At 41.6% G+C, this 18182-nt stretch overlaps 1 long non-coding RNA gene across 2 annotated transcripts; it reads right to left on the bottom strand.

Annotated features, from left to right (window-relative positions):
• Nucleotides 1-754: 754 nt before the first annotated feature.
• LOC308179842 lies at nucleotides 755-5896 on the bottom strand. 2 transcript variants are annotated; one of them, XR_013940623.1, is made up of 3 exons: nucleotides 5742-5896; nucleotides 2831-2935; nucleotides 755-1310 (listed from the first exon to the last, which is right to left on the bottom strand). It is a non-coding gene; the product is annotated as an uncharacterized lncRNA (long non-coding RNA). The 2 variants fall into 2 exon arrangements; XR_013940624.1 differs by having other exon boundaries at nucleotides 755-1209; nucleotides 5742-5895.
• Between the last annotated feature and the right edge of the window lie 12286 nt (nucleotides 5897-18182).

Genomic DNA, 18182 nt, shown 5'->3' with positions numbered 1-18182 from the left:
GAGATCAAATCCTGATGAGAATGCCCATAAAATTTGGGTTTGGGTCATTTAAAAGGGGAAAACAGGTAAAAAAAAAACCTGGATCCTACTTTGAACTTCCTTTGGTTAGAATGTTGTTTGGGTTCTGGGGCTTGGTTTTGGTACATCTTAATAAACAGAGCTGACAAGCACAACCTGCTTAATTCATCATGCATCTGAAAATGGAATAAAGAAAAGAGCAGATCTATTTCTATTTCTTTAAAGGATGCAAGTCTGAAATTAAGAATAAAATGTCTACAAGCTTACTTGAAAATATCAGAAGGTTCATCATCTTTCTTTAATCCATACCCAAAAGTGACCTAGACTCGGAGAGAATACAAAGCTTTCAAAGACAGTTTCAGAGTTTCTATGAGCTCATGACCCTTTGTGTAATCTGTATTATATGTGAAATTGTTTTGCAGTGAACTAGGAAACGATCACTATCCAGCATGTCACTAGGGACTCTTTCAAACTGTATAATTAGAATAATTTCACTTGTATTGGGCAGGGCAGGGATTCAAAAAGCAATTCAGAGGCAAAAGGGCAAGCAGCCAGACCAAGCTATGTGGAGCTGAGTTATGTACTTTGCATTTTATTACTCTTCCACGTAGAATCTGGCAGTCATGTATTTAGCAAATGCTGCTATTTGTTGTCTGCGAACCCTTCTGAAATAACACCAGTCTGCCCGAGTTTGATACAATTGAGCTAGGAATGGCTAGGAACAGTTTGCAGGAAACATAATGCAGAAAGTTATGGTTTGGAAGCCGTATGGCAGAGCCTCTCAGAACCTAAGACAGCTGGTACAAAGGGGCCCTTTCTAAGCTGTAATGCCAGCACAGGAAAGCATGAAGACCCCAATTTCCCCCAAGTAAAAGTTGGAACGGAGTGATGCTGTGTCCAGGATATTCACAGCTTTTATTCCTGACAGATATTATTTCTATTCGTGAATGTGCATAGAGAGGACAATTTGAGCTCAAGGAAGAAAAAATTCTGTGCAGAATTATTGGAGACGAAGGTCCACGTTTTCATGAGATTTCCTTAAGTTTTCTGAATGGTTTCCTCCCATCACCTTCTCTGAGCTGTCTCCTTTCCACAGTGCCTTCTGGGCCGCAGCAAAGTGTTCGCTCAGCCACACACCTCTCCCGCTCTGGGAATATTTGTCTTTTACTCGTTACAGAGAAGATCTGGAGCCTTAGAGCAATGATATAAACACACATCAGCCCCTCAGGGATTACATTTACTGCCATGGTCACTGTTTGCTTTAGAATTACAGTCCCTTGTACATCGGACACCTGGAATCATAAAAGGAGTCTAGGATAAACAAAATCTTATTTTATACCTTTTTTTCTTTTTGTTACAAATATCTAAGATCACCTGCCTACAACAAGATTTTTTATGGGAGATGGCAACTGGTCCTTCTGAAACCTAGGAACCTTAGACCTCAGTCTAACCTGTCTGACCTTAGACACCTTAGCGTAATCCCAGATCTTCCTGCTCTCAGCTTTACCAGCACGAAGGTGCCTGCTCCTGAATGCTTTTTGTTTGTGTTTGTGGTTAGCCTTCGTCCACCTCTCTTGATTCTAGAAGCCCTTGAGGTTATGTCTTCACTGCTGAATTACCTGAGATAAACAGGCCGCAAACGGGAGGCAGAGAGCACCAGACCTCATCCGAAAGGTGAAAACACAGGAGATGCTACCAAATTACCAAATCTACCAAAGTCCCAAGTTCAGAAGTGACTTTGGCACACAAGACCTTAACTTCTTGTAAGAAAGCAGTCTTCTTAGTTTGTCTTTTTTTTTTTTTTAAATAAATACTTCCACATTTTAAAAAACACAACTCCTAACACTTCTGTATGCTCCTCTCTCCCTCATGAAAACCCACTGTGTTCCTGACTTGATGTTTTGTCTGGCACCAGATGAACTTTTTGGTAAGAGCAGAAAACTGTTATGTTTCATCCTGAATACCTGAACCTGAGACTCCCTTTTAAAATCCTCCTTATACGCAGTATTTTTCTCCATTTAAAACCACACTGCTCCCTGCTATCCTGGGCAGCAGGGCGGGGGCTACTCTGGGTATTGCTGGGGATTTAGCTTTCCTTTTTTTTTTTTCCTCTCCATTTTTTTCTGGGTGCAGAGAGGACCCTCACCACTGTGACTTCTCCTAAGCCCTTCCGTGATGTCTCCTCCTGTGGCAGCCTGGGACAATGCGAGGTGCGACCCCCAGCCCCGAGCAGCCAGGCCAGCAGGCTCTTGGTGTCTCGGTCCCTCGCTCACTACAAAGGAAGGACAGCAACAATGAGTTTGCAAGAGCATGTTCTGAGATAATTGGTCTTGCAGAAGTGCTTTGAAGAGGATCGGCATTATATAAATGCCATCTGACAGTCGAGTCAAAAGACTCCTGCTAAGAACAAATTAAAACCACTTAACCTAGCGAGAAGTTACTCCTTCCATTATGATAGCTGCTCTGCTCTGATAAAAGCAAGAATTCAAACAAGTTAATGATTTCATCTCCTTGGCATGGAGATTACAGCACAGCTGCACAGCTGAGATGTCACAATAAAAGCAAATGCTTACGAAAGGTTGTTCTTTATGTTTTTGGCTTGTAAATGTAAACTGCCTGTGCTATCCATACATGCCAGGAATGTCAACAGTGGCTCGAGACTGCGTCTATCGCCTCTGAACCAGGACAATACGAAATTGCAAGTGATAAATTCTCTCCCTTTCTGAGCTCAAAGCAGCAAAAGAACTAGTATTGGGACAGAGAAACTTTTATGTTGGCTTGGGCAAGATATAAGCAAAGAAGAAAAACTTACCCTGCCAGAAGAGCAGAACAGGTGAACTGCATTAGCTTGCCCCTCTCTCCTGTTGCAAAGACATAGAGTAAGGCGGATTTTCTTCCTCTGCCCCTGTCAGATGGACTGCACAAAAAAATAAATATAAGTGGAAGTAGTAGTTTGCAGGGCTGTCATTTTCAGTGCTATTTGCTTTAAAGCACTTTCAGTGTAGGAAGCTGACAAATGACCACGTTTCCTGGAAGACAAACCCTTTTGAAACATTTAGAGGGTACGAGCGCAGCTGTGCTTCATACATTTGTGCTTTGTGCATTTGTCAGGAGCGCAAGTGGAAGTTTGTCTTGCGTTGCAAGTCACTTGTGCTGTTAGAGCGCTGGCACGGGAATTCCCTGTGACATGTAAGGAAACGCATTGAAAGAAAAGGATTGACAAAAAGCAGGGAAAATGCAGAGACTGGGGGCACCTTCCAGTTTCCAGAGAGGAGATGGGAATTTTTCTTTGGTTGGGCTATCTCGTAACAGCTAAGTATGATTTGTTCCCACCTTTTGTGAAGCAGGTTATTGGTTACTCTTTATTCCAGAATTTAGACCACCTATGTCCCTTTACCCAGCCATCATCTTTGCAGTTTGCAGGCATCTCTTTTCAGGTTTTCCACTGCCCGTGGTGTTACATAGCTGTATCGGACATGCAGGAGCCCAGCCTGCTCCAAGGTTTGCATGAGGGTTGCCCTTGTGATATCTAGGTGATGTATTTGTCTGGGACTCCAATTTGTTTCTTGATTTTCTTTAAAATGTGAGATTTTGGGAAAGGGAGACAGGAGAAGGGAACACTTAGCTGACCTGAAAAACATTACCACCAATCTGTAATATGAACCTGAAGCCTGTAAAATGGTGACAAGTATGTGAAATTGTAAGATTCTGGCTGACATTTCAGAGTACAAATATCCACAGCTTCATCCAGATTGCAAAATATTAATGATTTCAAATGGAAAAATCTAATGGTCCAAACACTGGTTTCTCTTTTTCTATTTTAGGGACACCTAAAATACGTTTTTTGTTGTTTTCTAAGAGAAACTAAGCATATTCTGGAAGTGAAATGACTTAAGTTTAAACATGTCAAGTATCAGAAAAACTAACAAATAAAAACCCCAAGCTTCAACTTAATGCACACACACTGCCAATTTTAAAATAACAACATAGATCAACATTCTTCCCAGGTTGAAACTGTCTTTTTTAACCAAAACAAACTACAAATATGGTTGAAAACACTTAAAATCTTAACGCTTTGATACTTTCCTGGCACTTTAGATTATTAACCAGTGTTTAATGGCTTATCATTTATGCTTGTTGCTTAGTTTTTCTCAGTTTCATTTTCTGGTTGCTGAGAGAATTCCTGAACAGTAAGGTTGGGTTTAACACCACCAAATGACATCAAAGTGACTCCCGAGAGCAGCTTTCTTGGATTTCTTTAAGAAAATTACTAACTTCCTTATTTTTCCAGACACATATGGATGGATCTCTGTTCCCCTTTCTGCTATTTCATATTCCTTCTATACATCCGCACAAATACTAGAATTTCTGTAGACTTTTTGCGAGTTTTATTTTTTAAGCCACAGCAGGCAGCACGCCAGCCTCATGGTCAGGTGCAGTAATCCAAGGAGTGTATAATTTTCAATTGCACGCTCACAAATTAAACTGCAGCTGCTGCCCACGGTTAACCTGATCTGCTCCCTGAGACATCATTAGGGAAAATCAATTAATTTTTCCATTCTCCCAAACAGTGCTGAAGTTGAATAGGAGGAGAAGGAAGAGAAAAGGGGGGAAAAAAAAGAGGACTTCTGTATCTATTGTGTTGGAAAGACAAAACCAATGGTATTGAGTAGCCAGGTTAATGCAGGTCAGTTACAGCTAGAAAGAAAGGAGATACAAGTAGTTTGTATTCGGTTTTATAAATGAAAACGAGAGCTGGTCAACCATGAAACAAACCTGCTCGGTACTCAAGCACGGCTTCCTTACTTTTTCACCAGATACTTTTTCCATGTACTTCTGCTTTATAATCCTGGGTTGAGATTAGTTAAACCTGAACAGAAAATCTCACGTTAAGGGAAAGCCTGCCCTGAAAAACTTGATGCTGGCTTCAAACTCCACAAGGTTCAGGGATTTGTTATAATTCATTAAAAATTAAGCATAAAATAAGCCTTTGGAAAATGGGATATGTTACAGTAGGATTATTATTTTATTTTTTTTAAATCTCATCATGGGCCAGACATGGAACAAAAACAAAGATGACACTTAATTGAAACTCACTGCACAGGGCAAAAGATAGACTTCAGAAGTAAAATCCATTAGGGTAGCTTTTATGAAATGAAATGCAGCTGAGTATATTCCAGGTTTTAATGGAAATTAAAAATATCATTTTTTAGGGATGGACATTTCAATTTGGGTATATTAATTTTTAGAAATGTTGTAGATGACGTTCACCAAAAAAAAAGTTTTATTTGCTATAGAAGTTTAAATGCTCAAGTCAAACATTATTTTTGCAAATTCTTGCCTGAAGATGACTTGCTTTGATGGTAATCAGAAATGAATATTCAAGAAATAACCTGGCCAGAGATAATTAATTCCCTTCAAACATTCATTCTGAAATTTTAATGAACTAAATATTTGTTATAATTATATTTTCTGAAGGAAATTCTAGCTAAAAGCAAAACTAAACCCAAATAATTTTAATAGAAAATAACCTTAACACACATAGTTTTTATTCCTAAAAATCATGCACTATAACCATTAATGAGATGTAATTACATACTTTTTTTTTTAAATATAAACTGTATAAATAAATGTCTCCTCACTAGAACATAGCTATTCATGAAATGTTTCAAGCATCAATCTACGCATATAGAGTTTTCTCTGGAATCATGGATAAAACTTACCAAAAGATTTCAAAATGTGAAATTTGTGATGAAAAGAAGGATCAGAGCAGGGTGTGGGAAAACCCCCCTTCTGTTTCACATCCAAACAAAAGCAAACCCCATGTTTTGAGGAGAGATCTCAGCAGGAACAAGCCATTTAGTAAGAGTTCATTATCGACCATACCAGATGCCATAACAGACCTGAGTGATCACATCACTAAGCAATTAACTAAGTAATCAATTAATTAATTATAAGGGAAAGTTACTCTTGTAACATAAATCAGTTCAGGAGCTCTAGTTTCAGAAATAAAGTATTTACTAAAAGAACTAAAGAAACAGAGCCACCGCTATTCGCAAGAGAGGCTCTGTTATTCTTAATTAACATTTCTGAGCGTGGGTAGCACTCAAATGACCAAAGACCAAATCATCAGCTGGTGAGAATGAGCACAGCGCTGGTAAAGGTGAGGATCAGTGCTCCTTAGGACGGTTGATAGCCTAGGTCTAGATTTCAGCAATTAACAGAATAGCCCCAGAACAGGCAAAGTATTCATTACTTTTTAATAAAAGACATTCAAGCAGAGTTTTCTTTCCCACCACAGTTTTTATGTACTCTTTTTTCTTCTGGGACCTCAGCATCACTGAGATTGACTGCACTCCATGAGGAGGGGATCTGAACTTCACTTCCACCACTGCTGAAATATCATGCCTCTTTTTGTATTTATCCATCATCCGTAAAGTGGGTAACATGTCCTGTGCCTATCATTTCTAGCTAACGTGTAGGCTCTGGGGGGAAGTACAGTGTCCTGTTGAATACACAGAGATCTTAGTTGTGACCTGGATTTATTGAAAAACGTATGAACAAACAAACAAAAAAACATCAGCAACAACAACAAAAAAACTCTGCATAGTGTGTGTGCTTATTTGCTTACAGAAAAGATTAAGAGACCTGGGATATGAGTTATTTTATACAAAAGAAAACTAATATGTTTGGTTCCTTTGAATATAATAAAAACATAAATGCAAATATATATATATATATATTTCTGTTGTGGGATGGAAAATTACACTTTCCTGGAAAAGCAGAATAGAAGAATTTGGATGATTTACTTCCAGAGAACCATAATGGAGAGGAGAAAAAGATTTCCAAGGCCCTTCTCAGGGTCTGACACAAAGCTGCTACTTTTCATATCGACATCAAAGCTTTGATTTAGGCAACAGGAAAGTCAGGGATCCTGACTGCACTGTTACCACAGCTCTGTGAGCACAGGGAGATATCTCATTGTGTTGCTTGGATATAAAGGTATTTATTAGGAGTTCATTAACTGTTCATTCAATTAAATGAAAAATACATCTTGGAAAATCTAATAAACTGCTAAGAGTGGACTGTAAATAAATGATAGTGTTTGCTAGTATCATAGTTTATGTTGGAAATACACTCGGACTAGAAAATATGGTCATTAAATACTCTTTTTCCTTAACAAGCAGTGCTAAAGCATTACTAAACCTAATATTTGTACACCAAGTTTTAATGCATCATTCTTATTGACAAGTCCAAGAGTTGACTTTCCACTCAGTTTCCCAAGCTGGAGTTTGACATATTAGTAAATGCCATCTGCAGCACAGTGTCTTCAGGGACTTGAAGAGTTCGCTCAGCTTTCAGTAAACTAACAGCGAACTAAAAACATTGGATATGTGTCCAGCAATGTAGCATGCTTTGCAAAGTACAGCCCTAAAGTTTCCTTCTTTAGGGGATGCAGAAAAAGGGGTGAGAGAGAACATTAATATCAGTCTCCTACCACTTTTTGAAGTGCACCCTGTCTGTGTATATATATATACATACATCATGTACACGTGAAAACTGTCACACAAAAGGCAAAAAGCAGATATCTTACTGCAGCCCTGTCCCAAGCCCCTGCCCTAAAGCCTCACAATATTAAAATGTATCAACTTTTTTTCCCCTTTCCTTCCCTTCCCTTCCCTTCCCCTCTCCTCTCTTCCCTTCTCTTCCCTTCTCTCTCTTCTCTTCTCTCTTCTCTCTCTCTTTTTTCTTTTATTTTTTTTTTAAAAAGGGAAAATTAGTGTATTATTTTAAGTTGAGAGGAAAAATAATGAAAAATTGTCTGAAACCTGCACTCCAGCACATACAATTTCGGTTCAAACAATTAACATTTTTCAGTGTTCTATGTAACCCAAACCAGGAGTTTATAAAAGGGAAATGAGGACAAAACTAATAATAGTACTAACAGGACACTTATAAAGTGAATTTATTACCCTTACTATCAACCAAAAGGAATGTTGAGAGACAGACTGGGAAATTTTTGATTAATTTATAGGTGGACCACTTAATTTATAGGTACTTAAAATCGTGTAGAAATAAATGGCATCAGTCACAGAATAAATCCCATTTACTAGTGTTTCCAGGTTGCTCTATCAAAGCAGAGCTGAACATCATACATTTCCTGGCAACTGATGGACTTGGGCAATCAATTCCTTTTGGCAAATTAAGAGTAGAATCTGAAGAAATGCCCGATTTCTTAAACACAATTGCATAACTGGAGGACCGTACACGGGGTGTGTCTTTCCAACTGTTGTGATTCACGTATAATGCAGCCATACACAGATTTTGTGTTTTCATGCCACGTTGAAACGGATGCTGGGAAAGCTACACTTGCTCCATTTTGCAACACAAATACTTCAGTTTCATGACTAGTGAGAGTTCCCATGTGAACAGAACAGCGAGAGGAGAAAAGGAAACAACAGAGAAAAAAGGAAATTAATATGATTTCTGGTCTACGACAATATGTCTGCAGGAGTTGAGGCCCTAAACATATCTTCTTGTGTTGTATTTTCAGGGACAGCTATGTAGGCATCTGCGTGGTGTAATGCTGAACATCTAAGAGTTGGGCATCGTGGCTGAGGTGGACACCCAGGCTCCACGTGGAGTGATCCAGGAAAGAAAGGGGTGATTCATCCAGGCTGGTGGGCTGAATCACCTCTGAAGATGCCTTTTAACTTTCAAGTAACCAACTAGGCTGCCTGGATGATTAGCTCAGACCAGATATCCAAATATTTGGCTAATAAATGGCTAGGTAAAGGAAGAATTCTCTGTATTCTCCGTCAATCTACAAGGCTTGTTTTAAGGTATATCCGAGTATGATGCTTTCACAAGAAGAATGTTCAACAAGCTGCTAGATCATGATTTTGGCTGCCTTCCTCTTAGTAATCATTTGTCTTGAGGCTTGGGAGGTGCCACAACTCCTCAGGGTCATGAGAAAAGTATTTTCTGCTACAGGTAACCGCAATAATATGAAATCAAGGGTTTGGTAGATTGAGGGGAACAATGAAGTTCTAATTCCCTTTCCAGGAAGAGGAAAAAAATGATAAGCGTTGTCACTAGTCTTATATAAGATTATATTTATACTGAATAATGCTTTAAGTTTCCTAGGAAAAGAAGAAGAAATTCAGGCTAGCAATTTGTTCTGAGATAGCAGAGTTGTGACCTTTTTACAGAATGGACAATCCAAATTCAGATCAAGAAGGAAAACTGAAGCTGAGGAGCACTGATACTATGTACAGAGAGATTCGGGAGCTGGTCTGGTAGAATGGCTTCATGGGAGTGTGGACAACAGTTTTAGATAAATAAGGATTGCTATCCAGGCAGCGGGTAAGACAGCACTGGTCTGGCATTACAAGATTAAGAGCACACAAAAAAATCAGCCATTCTAAGCCCAGAATCCTAAACGGGAGATGAACTGCCTGGGAAGGAGTAGAGCTAAATAAAGTGCCCCATGGAGGGAAGGATGCCAGGACAGAAAATTCCCTCCTTCTGAATCTCCTTTGAATCAGTGCGGTTTTGTGCACCTGTGGCTTATCAGCAAGGCATTTGCATTTTGCAAAGCTGGCTCGGGCTCTGTTTCCATGAGAGCTTGCTGGATCTTCTCCCGGTTTTACAGAGCCCTGGAGTATGTGTTCTTGTAATCGTGTTTGATCATATGTTTGACTGCTAACACTGGTGAGTTTTAACACTTCCAACAGGAAGATTCATCAGCACAGACCTGATCAGTGACAAACCTGCTCTTCTGACAGTAGTAAAAAATACCTATTAAGATGGCTTTACATGGATATGAGCAAAAGTATATAAAAGCAGATGTCAGTTATTTAATTGGCTTAGTCTTTTGTTCTCTGCTGAGTCAGACAAAAAGCTCAGAGATCTGTCATTATGCAGCTTTTCTTATCTATGAAGTCTGAATCTATTACACTGAGGTAGCATGTTTTTAATCCACTCTGCTCAATATGACCTCATGGCTGTGAGACTGCATTGTCGTATACAAACACTTAATTGTGTGGGCTTCATGTGGACACCGGGGGATTAAACATGTTGGATTCAAACGTGAGATAGCTAAATGCAGAATATTGGCCTCATATTTTAATTTGTTTCTAGGGAGAGGACACGATACAATATGTATTTGGTGTCAAGTAATTCACATTTTATCTCATACTGAACGTAAACCACATAGAGGCAATGGAGTTCTTCGTGGTTTGTTAGCGTTATAACAGGAATATAAGATCTGCAGAGGTGGAACAGTTCACAGTTCAGATCTACTCTTCTCAATTGATCAGTTGTACAAGCTAAGTTTTATTTTGTTAGTCTTTATCCTAAAGATATGATTTACAAGTTCCCTACCATTTTTTTTTAAACTTTCCTGAAATGGGGTAAGAGACGATATAGCTGAAATGATACTATGGTGACATAACAAAGAACAGTAAAGGTCAGACCGGATTAACTTGCTACAGGATCAGCTGGAGAATATTAAACCTCTTAACTGTAATCCTTTGATAACCAGTCCTATAATGTAATCATCAGTGTACATCCAATAACATCCATGTTAATTACTTTAGAATTATATGTTTCATTTTTAATCAAAAGACAAATTTTAAAGGATGCCAGCACCCTCCCCCACATCCCAACAGTTAAAATAACTCTTTTCAAATAAAAAGAGACTATTTTTATGAGGCGGCTGGGGAAAAGTCAGCCTGGAAAATATCCTTATGAAGGAAGCATCTGTCACAAGTCAAAATGTTATCACTGGTCCCTGGGGAGATCCAGTACAAACAGAAGTGAAATACTCGGTGCTGAGGTTTGACAGGCGAAGTGTGGATTTTGCAGTTTGGAGAGCGTGTTATCAGGCTGGATCTGAGCAGCTCACCCCCGACATGCGGGACAGCATACGAAGTCCTGGTAAACGGAGGCTTGGAGGAGAAGGAGGAGGGTTTTTTTCTGAGCGCAGGGAATTTAATATTCATGGAGAGGGGGCAGCTGCTCTGCGCAGGATCCGCAGGAGCACTTTCTCACGAAGCGGGGAGCCATGTCCCCAGGCGGCGGCAGCTCTGCTGGGGCAGAGCCCACCCTCGGAGCTGCCTCCAGCCCGTCCACGGCTGCCAACTGGGCAGGAGTTCATCTGCTGTGCGGACAAACGAGCAGAAAACATCAGGCTGCGACCCACACGTTTCTGTAACCATTCCGGAAATAATTAACCACCCTCTAATGCAAGAGTGGGTGTGCTGCACAGCTTCTGTGCGCAAATGTCTTCCAGAAAGGTGAAAAAATGCTCCGAGCCTTAACTGAAAAACTAGGGAAAAAAAAAAAAAAGTCCACAGATTGATCCGAGCCAAAGCGTGGTTATGTTGAAACATTGACTTTACTGGGGGTGGTGAGTGCTAAAGTGCTTTATAAGTCTGTCTGCTACTTTGCTGGCTAAGGAGGAATTTTGAGGTGTAATTTTAAGCATCCACCGTGTAACCATCAGTAAACTATTGGTAAACAAACTGGTAGAGCCCTCCCTCGTCTCTCCAAAAGAGCAGAGATCGGGCTGGAGTGGATTGGGGTCGTATGGTCCAGCTTTTCACAGAAAGGGCAAATGCTGTTTTCCTTAAAGTAGCTTGTAAAGTCTCATAGTCCTTGGGAAAAAAACAATCCCATGGGTACTCTGAGAAAGAGTATTTATACATGACTTCAGTTCCAAATGTGCCGTAAAAGTCTGGTTGTACCCAAGTACAACAACATCCTTTTTGATCCTCACAATGTCATCATTTTACAGTAAAATTTCAGGTTTCCATAACTCTCTACTTTCAACATCCTTTCTAGTGAAATTTGCTAAACAGAGATGAAGGTGGACAGAGATGCAGTTTAACAGCAACTGCTAGGCTGAGTTATGGAGTTCCTCCAGGACGAGATAATTGCTTACATTTCCTCAGACGGATGTTTGAACATAATCGAGCCGCACGTTTTCTGGCACTGCGCTGTGCTGTGCAGGTTTCTGGGCAGGTGCAGTATTTGCAGGAGGAGGCCAGGTCTTGGGAAATGAGGGTTCATCAAGTTGCTCGACCTTCTGAGAGCTCGGGTGAGTTGCCTGAAGTTTATCTCTAGCAGACAGTGCTGAATTTGTGCTGGCCCAGTGCATTTGCAGCTCAGAGCTGTGCAGGGAGCAGGGTGGCACTGCTGGCCCTTGGGCAAGTGCTGCTGTCGCTGCTGACCCTCCGAAGGCGGCATCGACTGGGGCTCTGATGCTCTCCCCATCAGCAGTTTTAGTCCATCTCCATTTTACATCTAGGGACTTGCCTTTCATTCTGAGGTTTGTCCTGTTGTGCAGAGATGCCTCCTGGCATTAGGCCTGGCTTAATGAGTCCTACGAAGAAGCACGTTCGTTGGAGATGGGTTCCATGGCTATCAATCCATACCTGTCCTGGCCAACTAGCACACGCACTTTGTGCCTAGAACCATTTGTGTCATGACAAGTTGCTGAAAGGACTGAGTCAGAGGTGAAAAGGAGTTTCACCATACTGACTTGCAGCTTTTGGCGTATTCTAATTTTCAGCCCCTTCCTCCTTCAATAAACACCATGATCCAAAACAAATACTTCCATCAAAACCCAAATCACTCAGACAAACCTATGAAGAAGCAGCATCTGCACTTTACACTGATGACTGATCCAATATGGTCTTGTCCTTTAAAAAATATACTAGAAAGGAAAGTTGACCTCAGGAGCAATTCTTACTCTGGGTTGTGCTGTAATGCAATAAGATTTATAAATCTTTAATTGCAGTTGGTTTGCTATAAATGCTTAATGATAACATGATGTCCAAGTGGCTGTTGGAGGATATTAGTGACTAGGCAGAGTTACAAAGCTGCAGTGCTGTAAGTAACCTAGCAATGGACAGAAGCTACAAAGGATTCACATTTGTTCTAAAAATGTGCTAGGGATAACGAGGTGTGTGTGTGTGCGTGTGTGCGTGCGTGGAGATGTGCGTGTGCATGGACTTACATAGCAATAATTCGATCAGCTTGCCTGGGAAATTTCAGTTTGTGTGGGAAGACTATTGAATCACTTGAAATTGCTTTTAATTAAACCTTTAAAGGTTCGCTTAGTCAAAGAAATGCTTGGAGCTCTCAACTTGTTCCTCTGCAGAACTCACTTTTCGTGGCTCTGCTGGTGTCTGCAGCACAGGGCTGAGCCAAAAGGATGGGTGGAAGGGGAGAGATGGTGCCCTGTCCTTAGCACCCCCAGCCCCTGCATGCATGCTGCCACATGGCAGTCTGGGCCTGTCCAGCCTCCCATCTGCATGGCAGGCACATCCTGCCCTGCAATCTCGCCCTTTACAGCAAAGGCTGCTATGATTCACCTCTTCCCTTTCTTACCCTGTTCCTTGAAGGAGGGGATGGAGGGAGAGTGGAGAGGAGAGGACCCCACCAGGTGTGATGTGTGCTTTTGGCTAAGCGTTGACTCCTGAATGCAGGTCAGCTAAAAAGAGACTTCACGTAACGTTTTTTTACTTAAGAGAAGGAAAAGCAGGACCGAAAACTCATGGCTGTCCTGACTCGTGTGGCTTCCTGAAGCTTTTACTCTGCACTATTTACCCTGCATAAATCAATTGCCAGAATATTAGTGCTTTGCTTCCTTGTTTACTCTGAAAGATTATGTCCCATTAGCAGATTTGTCTTGTAATTGAACTGAAGTGTAAAATGCCAATGTTCTGACAACCTCAATGGACAGGATTAACTGCTGCAGACATTTCTGTTCTCTTTTGAAACATTTTGATTGAGCATAATTAATCCAACTGAGCTGATAGGATGACGGATGCTTCCAGCCACAGTGGTTCGCAGAGTGAAGCGAGGCTAGACATATATATCACAGCAAGATAAAGAGGTAATGACAGACAATGGCTTCTGTTTTTATAGCACATTTTTCCTCTCCGTATGGCTACATCTCAGTGGCAAAGCCTAAACTTCCCTCAGTGCCCAATTTCAGGACTACATTCTTGTGTCAATTTGTTTCTGGAGCACCCTGAAAGCCCATCTTCATCTTTGATCGTGTGCCTAAGCATCAGTTCAGAGTCAGGCCCTTCAGCAGTGACAGTGTATGGGCTGCCACTGACCTGGCCACAAGTGGTCCCAAACAAGGATTTTTTTACTACTGCTGCTCTCGCAGGCACCTTCTCTCTTTAGGGTTGCAGTGCACCATCTGCCTGCCAGGGAGAAGCTTCAGAGGGGGTAGGACACATCTTTTGAATGCTGCCTTAATCCAGCAGCAAAAGGGTTTTCTGTCCCTGGCTGGATTTTTGAGCCTGCAAGGTATACAAAGTTGCAGTGCTCAGGGGTAAAACTTTGAAGATTTTAAAAGGAGGGCATGGCAAGCTAAGCACCAATTGCTGTTTTTCAACAGAAACAGCAATAATGAGAGTTCAGATGAAATGTCTGCATGCACAGACTCATCCTTGAAGGACACAGAGTGAATCCCAAAGAGGAATGGCCAGTTATCAGGCTTGTCTGATGAGAAACTCTGGGTTCCTGTTCTCCTTCCATCCAGCTTGATCTTTGCCATTGCTGTTTGCTTACTATTTTCCTAATGTTGATCTGCAGCCACGTATGTGCTGAAGGCTCAGGGCCAATGCCGTGACTGAGGGCTGGAGTGGAGTGTTTATTTGTGGGATAACGAACAAGGAGACATTGGCCACACAGGTGCCCAGACTCAGGGTAAGAATGATAGAGATATCCTGGCTTTGCAGCTGGTCTGGGCTATTTTATGTCTTCACTTTCTTTCTGCTGTTACTTTTAACCCTTTTTTATAGGCACTCAAAGCTGAAAGGTTTTATGAAATGAGGCCAAATAGATGCTTTGAAATTCTTAATGGCACGGTCTTCAAGTTCAGTTCAGAGAGGCGTCATTGTTCTAGTTTACCAGAAGTATTTAAGTCTCTTGTCCCTGACCAAAACTAAGTTAGAAATGTTGTAAAAAAATGTATTATTGTGGTTAGTTCCTCTAACCAATCCTGGAATTACAGAAGCATGAAACAATGAATAAAAGGAAAAAAATCAGAAGATATGTGCCACCACGTGCCTTTATTTTCAATTACTATGAATAGAAGACCATTTACTATCTCTTTCACGTGTGAAAACAACACCTACAGCTTGGCTTAACTCCTGGGGCTTCTGAAAGCTCTTGCGTGTCTCTTGCACCTCGTGTTCTAAATCAAGAGGCAAAATGAAATTATGCCTAAAGAGATCAAATGATTTGCTTCAGCTGGATTTCTGCAAGCAGCACTGCAGCCCTCTGCTCGCTGGACTGGAAGGTCAGCAATAGCTTGGGGAGTCATATTCTGCTTTATTATATAACTTGTATCTCCGGAATTAAAGCTTAATCCCAAGCTGGAGCTCGGTGTACAAATCAGACAGGACTTGCTTACATTATCAGTAATACAACCACCCTGCTTTTGGATGGTACAGCAACAGGCATAAGCAATAGGGATGTTTTTTAATCTGAGCCACCGTGTAAGGGAAATGAAGCTGCTAGTTCTCCTTTGTTGCAAGGCTGCAGCAGCTGTCCAGAAAATAAAGGTTTTTGCCAGTACTTTGATGAAACAGAGTTTTGCATGGCATCGGGTGCCAAACATGCTGCCGATAGAAGCAATAAATCCACATCCAAAACCTAAAAATAATATTGGGATTGTTTTAAATTAAGGTTACAGAATATGGATTTAATTAGACCCTGCATGGATTCTGAATAGCAATTATTACATATTTGTTCAGGTTTAAGTATTTTTATAGGATTTTGTTTTAATCTTGTTAGAATATTTTTCCTATGGGATGGGGATCATCTTTGTGAGAGGAAGAATGGTCTTGTGGTTAAGGCTGGCCTGAGACTTAGGAGATCTGGGTTCGGTTGCTGGCTCTGCCACAGACACCCTGTGTGAGCTTGGGCAAGTCGTTTAACAGCCAACTTCTTTTTCTTAAAATAAAAGTCCGAGCCCATTTAAGCATCTAAAAGATGGGGCTGCTGAGAACTGCTGAGTGCTCAGCATTAAAGAGGAAAAAAAAGAAAAGAAGAAGAAGAAGAAAGCTGGCTGCCTATCTAAGAGTTGTCTTCTTTTGGTCCCTTCAGTGCATGCTGAGAATTTCTGAAAATTTGTCCCTTCATGTCTCTATTCTTCATCTGTGCAGCAGAAATCGTAGCACTCCTCTAGCACACAGGGATTCCCAAAGTGTTCACAAAGCTGCAGCTGGGGCATGGGATGGGCTGAAGTTAAAATGATTTTACTTTGGCTTTTATGCCAGCAATGGGTGAAAATATGAGAAATGTCATTGCTTCCTGCCAAACTGGTTAGCCTACTGCTGCAAACCGGCCACCAAAAGGAGGAGGTGGCAGGGCAGGATTTCTGTTGTCAACGCACCATCTGGGATTGAACTCAGCAGACTGGTGGCCTGAGTATGGGGACTGCTATTGTGCGGCCTCACCTCGAGTACTGTGTGCAGTTCTGGGCACCACAGTAAAAAAAAGGTCGTGAAACTGTTGGAGAGTGTCCAGAGGACGGCTACCAAGATGGTAAAGGGCCTAGAAGGGAAGATGTATGAGGAGCGGCTGAGGTCACTGGGCCTGTTCAGCCTGGAAAAGAGGAAGCTGAGGGGAGGCCTCATGGCGGCCTACAGCTTCTTCACGAGGGAGAGCAGAGGGGCAGGCACCGATCTATTCTCTGTGGTGACCAGTGACAGGACCCGAGGGAATGGTGTCAAGCTGCGACAGGGGAGGTTCAGGCTGGATATCAGGGTGGTTGTGCACTGGAACAGGCTCCCCAGGGACGTAGTCACAGCACCAAGCCTGTCAGAGTTAACAAAGTGTTTGGACTGTGCTCTCAGTCATATGGTCTGAATTTCTGGGGAGGCCTGTGTGGGGCCAGGAGTTGGCCTAGATGATCCTTATGGGTCCCTTTCAACTCAGGATGTTCTATGATTCTATAATTCTATGACTCCGGCATCTGTTTATTGCTCCCTCTGGCAGCCCAATTTTCAAACCAGTTGTGTGAAACCAGTTCGAACCAAATTCCAAACTGCAGGAGATGCAAGGGGCTCAAGAGGGGCCCTGCCCCTCTTATTTATTATTGGCAAGAGCGCTGGTGAGAAGTGATTAACCAAAGAATAATTATTAAATGAAATTAGGGTATCAGGGATTAATATTTCAGAGGAGATCAATAAGAATAATAAAGTGGCAGTACATTCATTCAGGATGCACAGACATGCCCAAGAAAATGTTATTTTCTGAAGATACATACAGACAGCACCGGGAAAGGCTAAGTTACAGGAAATATTTATGCATATAGCAAGCTTATAGTTGTGTGAAGTCAAAGATCACAGGTATAGATTCACAAGGTCACAGCATAATTCTGGTTAGAAGGAACCTTCTGCTCAAAGCAGAGTGAACTTCAAAGCCAGACTGCGCTGCTCAGGGCCTCATCTTCTAATTGAGCTTTGCATATCTTTATGGGTGGGGATTTCACAGCCTCTCGGGCACCTGTTCACAGTCATGGTGATTTTTTTTCCCTTCTATCTAACTAGAATTACCCTTGCTGCAACCTGCGTCTGCTGCTGTTTGTCCTCTATGGCACAGCTCTGAGTAGAGGCTGCCTCTGCAACATCCCCCCTCCCCATTAAGTCGTTGAAGGTGGCCATTAAAGCTGTCCTCAGCAAATAAAGCACAAAGCAGCCTTTCAGACAGCTGTGCTAAGGACTGATATTTTCTCCTGCTATGAAGTCACCTGCTACAATCACCAGTGCTGCTCACATGCTCCCATTCACTTGCTGTAGATAAGCAGCTCTGCATTTATTAATATTTTAAAATATTAATTACTAGTGGCTCTGGCAAGTAGCTGATCCCTTAATTGTTGGGGGCTGGGAGAGTGTGCAGACAAAGGACCACAGTGAACTTGTCCATCCGTCCTTGCACTCTCACACCAGCTATGGGCATCTTCTGGGAACAAGACAGTGGGCTGGGGGAAGGTTTCACATCACTGGGAACATTTTAGCGGCATGAATGCAACCTGCCCACTTACTCGTTAACATAAATATTTGCAAAGCTGCTCTAAGAGCATATTTAAGACAGGTGAGAACAAACCAACCTCTCCTTGCCTCTTATGC

Source organism: Anser brachyrhynchus (assembly GCF_964034855.1).
Source record: "Anser brachyrhynchus genome assembly, chromosome: 18".
In the NCBI taxonomy this organism is placed as follows: domain Eukaryota; kingdom Metazoa; phylum Chordata; class Aves; order Anseriformes; family Anatidae; genus Anser; species Anser brachyrhynchus.
The sequence above is the reverse complement of the archived record's forward strand: the minus strand, read 5'-3'. Positions and strand labels throughout refer to the sequence as shown.